Source organism: Triticum aestivum, chromosome 2B, assembly GCF_018294505.1.
Source record: "Triticum aestivum cultivar Chinese Spring chromosome 2B, IWGSC CS RefSeq v2.1, whole genome shotgun sequence".
Taxonomy (NCBI): domain Eukaryota; kingdom Viridiplantae; phylum Streptophyta; class Magnoliopsida; order Poales; family Poaceae; genus Triticum; species Triticum aestivum.
The window spans coordinates 249,084,728-249,089,323 of record NC_057798.1 but is presented as its reverse complement, the minus strand read 5'-3'; the positions used below and the strand labels follow the sequence as shown (position 1 = coordinate 249,089,323).

The following is a 4,596-nucleotide window of genomic DNA, read 5'->3' as shown; positions in this document are numbered from 1 at the left end:
CAAGGCTCGATGGAGCAACGGCGCGGGTGCCACGGTCCAGGGCAACGATCACGACGATTGCGGGTAGAGATCCACCCACTACCATCAGCTTCGGGCCTGGCCACAACTCCTTCATTGGACACACGTGGTGGATCTGGAGCGGGGGCTAGGGCGTGAGGTGGGCGGAAACGCCGGGGAACCATAGAGCGTAGAGAACCTTCTGGAAGGAGAGGGAGCCGGCGTGGGATTGGTTAGAGGGCGGCGGCTGGAGTCCATCCAACGGAGCTCGCGGGAGCGGCCAGCCCTAGGGGAGGGGGAGCACGAGGCCATGGCGACAAGGAGCGGACGACGGGGCCGGAGTGGCCGCCAACGGAGGCTAGGCTAGTGAGACCGGATAGGGAGGCTAAGCTAGCGGGACGTCCTCGTTTTTCCGATATGAGTTATTCTAGTACAGTTAATTAACTAAGTCAAGAATGAATTGAGTCATTCTCAAAAAAAAAAAAAATGAATTGGGTCGGCCGCGTGAACGCAGCACATTTCTGGGTCGAATATGAAGATTCTATTGGTAAATGATGCAAATTTGCACCAGAACTCATCTTTGTCAGCCCTGCGTTTACTTTCAACAAAGATGACAAATTGAAAGACCTCATCATTAAATCATAAAGCGTCCCGCTCTGAACCAGGTTCGTTAGATGTCTAATAAACAGGGCACCATTTTCTTGCCAAAAGAAACGGGCGCGCTAGTGTTTTCATCATAGCATACACATGAGATGATAGAAGAAGATATTCGGGGAGTATACTTCCACAAAAAATGGCTCATGAGATCAGTCATTCTGGCACAGCATTCCTTAGCGTCAGCGGATCCTGCCTGCCCTCCTGCTCAAGCACAAATGCATGTTTTACAGTAACTGATTTGGTGAGGATTAAGATAGCAACTGTGTAAGAAGGTAATTCTTCAGTTAAGAGAGTAATTAGGGTCTCAATGAGATAAAGTCAAATGTTCCAACTAATTTTTAAACTTAATTGGTCAATTATTTTTTGGAAGATGTCATTTGTGTAGACAACTGATTTGTTTTATTGGTAAAAATGTAGAAATGTAAATTAAAGGATGAATAATACTATTAGCAGGCATGGAAGATGTTAGGCTGATTAAAACAATTAATATATAACTCCTCTACACTTCCCCACGAGAACTTGAAAGCTTCAATTTACACTTCGATGGCAATGTATTTATAAGTTCTAATGGAGGATGTGGGTGGAGATATCTTTTTAATCTGATGCTGCCGAAAACGTGACAGCTTCTATTAGTTACATTTACCCTTTATGTGCTTCAAGAGAAAAGAATGTGACCACACAAATGTTGGAAATTGAAGTGTAAATTGGTATGTTCTTAATATTAATATACTCCTCCGTTCTTAAATATAAGTTTTTCTAGAGATTTAAATATGAACTACATATGGAGCAAAATGAATGAATCTACTCTAAACTACGTCTATATACATACGTGTGTAGTTCGTATTGAAATAACTAGAAAGACTAGAAAGACTTATATTTAGAAACGGAGAGATTTTTTTTTCGTCGAAAAAAGATCATCAAGCACATATATAAATGGTTACCCTATCTAAATTCTAACCATCTCCAAGCTCCTCTGTAATTGTACGGCCTTTGGTGACATTTATACATCTAGTTAATTCCAGGCTCCTGGTTGTTATTGTGGGTCCTTTGATGATTTATCAATTAACCAGATATTCATTCATGCAATTAATAAACACAATGTTGACTACTCTCCCCATTCTTTTTTTTGCTTACTACCCCTAAGCATTTTTATCTACGTAGCTTTCTTACCTCCCAGATTTTCTTAGTGGTTTATGCCTAGCAGTCAGCGTCTCCACCAAAGAGTCAATGGTATGCTTAGGATCGTCCTTCAACTGTCATCAAAACAAAAAGGAACTTGGTTACCCTAGTACTCCTCATCCTGAGAATTCAACAGGCATTTCAACCAAACATGATAAATAATAAATTCAGGTGTAAAATTGAAAGATGAATTACTCAGTGACAAGAAAAGAGATAAAGTAAACTTGTAAAATAACACATTTCCAGAGTATCGATCTTGCATGGGTATAAACATGGATTAATTCTTTAATATTTTTCTACAAACTAGCATTATTCATAAATTGACATTAGCTTGTCACCTGGAGATATTCTAGTAAAAATATCCTCATTGTCTCGGTAGTAATGATTTCACGTGAAGTTCCATCTATTGGGTCAGCACGCCAACTACTTCACCATTGACTAGTAGTATGGGGCATCCAGAATTGCCCTGTACCGTTGCACATGTACAAGCAGCCTTGTTTGTGTCCTTGTGTGACTCTTTATCCTTAAACAGAGGACACCTGCACATAAGAAAACTAGCTCTAGTGTGACTCTTCATCCTTAAACAGATTACACCTACACAGCTCAACAAACACGAGACACGGCCGAATATCCTATTGTTTCATGTGCATGCTACTTACGATATGACGCCTGTCATGATTGATGGCTCAAACATCACTGTAGCATCATGAATTGACGGCACATTTAGAGGTTCATAGCCAATTGCTACCACCTTATCCTTTGTCTTCAATGGAACACTGCAGAACTTCAAAACTTCATCATCACATGGAGGCACACTCTCGATCTTGATCAGCAGTAGGTCGTGCAGCACATGCTTATATAGTACCTCGAGACCGTACTCCGTCTCGTCACCTAGCAATCTAACGATATATTCATTTGCCTTCTGGTCTCCAGCTATATTGTGTGCCACGGACATGTAGAATCCAGCACTACCCTTGGTTTTCTCCGAACTGGCCGTTCCAATTAGAAAAGCTGTTCCATGTGTACTGGCAGTGCTACCATCAAATTCATTTTTGCGTCTCCAGATAGTCTGCACGACAGCTTTCTTCTTCTTGATCGCTGTTTCGACCAACTCCAAGTGTTCCTTTTTTTTTTTTTTGAATTTTCACCGGGGGAGGAGGGGGAGCCCCTCCACCACCTGAATTATATTCATTTGCCTATAAGGCTTTGCAGCCTTTTTGCAAGATGGGTTCAAATGAACCAGAATTACAGGGGGACACGAAAGAAGAGATAAAGCAAAAACAGAATACTCCAAACATACAAACAGGGGAGAACAAAGAGGGAAGGCACATCCCAGCACAACACAAAGCACCACCAATGTGATCGAACGGCATTGGCCAGCTGACCAAGCCAAGACACTGCACCATCGACGCAATCGAAAGGCTTCACGCATCCGAGAGTGCACAACGCCACAACACCACCTGTGCCGGGGGTGCATTCGAAAGGTCACGCGAGGCCGAGACGACGCCATGGAGCCTATGTGCCATAGACGAAGTCAGCATCGCCAAGCAAACAAGACCATGACACTGCACCGTCGACGCAATCGAAAGGCTCCGCGCATCCGAGACTGCACAACGCCGCGACACCACCTGTGCCGTGGGGCACATTCGAAAGGTCACGCGAGGCCGAGACAGCGCCACGGCACTTGTGCGCCACCGCCGCTGTCGCTTGGCATCACCTAGCAGAGAACACACTCAGGAGTGCAGGAGCAAGAACACGAGAAGAACACCCCCGAAGAAGAGCTCAAACCACCGTCGACCCCAACCCGGCCGCACCACCACCATCCAACCGCCAACACAAACACCTCAACACGGCCAAAGGCATGGCCGAGCCAAGATCACGAAGACAGAGCACCACCTCTCCACTGCTAACGCCCACACGGACCGCCAACGGGACCACCTCAAGCCACTGGTCACCCTAGCCAAGGCAAGCTCAAAGACGAAGCCCCAAGTGGGAGTGTGACGTTGAGCGCCACCATCGCCCGATCCGGGAGACCCAAGATCCAAAGTTTCCTCCGGAGCAATTTAGGAGGGAAGACGAACACCAGCAGCACGACGCCTTCAGCAAGGATACGGCGCCCACAGGCACCGCCGTCGTTGGCTCCAACCGAAACCGGAGCCCGGCTTTACGCCGGCAGTGTCACGACCCTCAACCTGCAGCCTACTAGCCAAACCAACACACCAGCAAGAGCACTCGCAGCCTGACCACGGAACAGAGGCCGCCGCACCATGCGAAGCCTCCAAATCGGGAGAGCGAGCAGAGCTCGATCTAAGAGGCAGCGAGAGCTGCACCTGCATCACGCCGAGTCCGCCGCACACCTCGTGCGTAGAAGCCCAGCGCACTCACCCCACCCATCCCGAGGTCCAGCTCACCGGAGAGAGCAGGAATCGGCAGATCCGTCGCAGAAGACAGCAGACGCCCAGGCCCGCCGCGGCCGTCCAAGCCGAGGAAGATGGCTCCGCCGCAGCCCCACGCCGCCCTCACGGCCGGGGGAACGACCAGCCGCCACGAACGCCGTGAGGCACCGCAGGCAGCGGCCCAACCCGCCAGATTTGGAGGCGAAGCGCATCGCGCGGGCCAAAGATGGCCGGAGCACGGGACGCCCACCCCCCCGCCGCAAGCACCGCCGCCCTCCCACCACCACGGAGCACGAACGGCGCGCGCGGAGGAGCGCCGCGCCGCTGCTGCCGCACGAGTCCCTACTCGCAGCCGGGCCGCTCCCGC

General features: G+C 48.7%; 1 long non-coding RNA gene across 1 annotated transcript; it reads right to left on the bottom strand.

Moving 5' to 3' along the window:
- Positions 1–570: 570 nt before the first annotated feature.
- LOC123041155 (uncharacterized) lies at positions 571–4,561 on the bottom strand. Its single transcript, XR_006418385.1, has 3 exons — positions 2,172–4,561; positions 1,825–1,907; positions 571–855 (listed from the first exon to the last, which is right to left on the bottom strand). It is a non-coding gene; the product is annotated as an uncharacterized lncRNA (long non-coding RNA).
- Between the last annotated feature and the right edge of the window lie 35 nt (positions 4,562–4,596).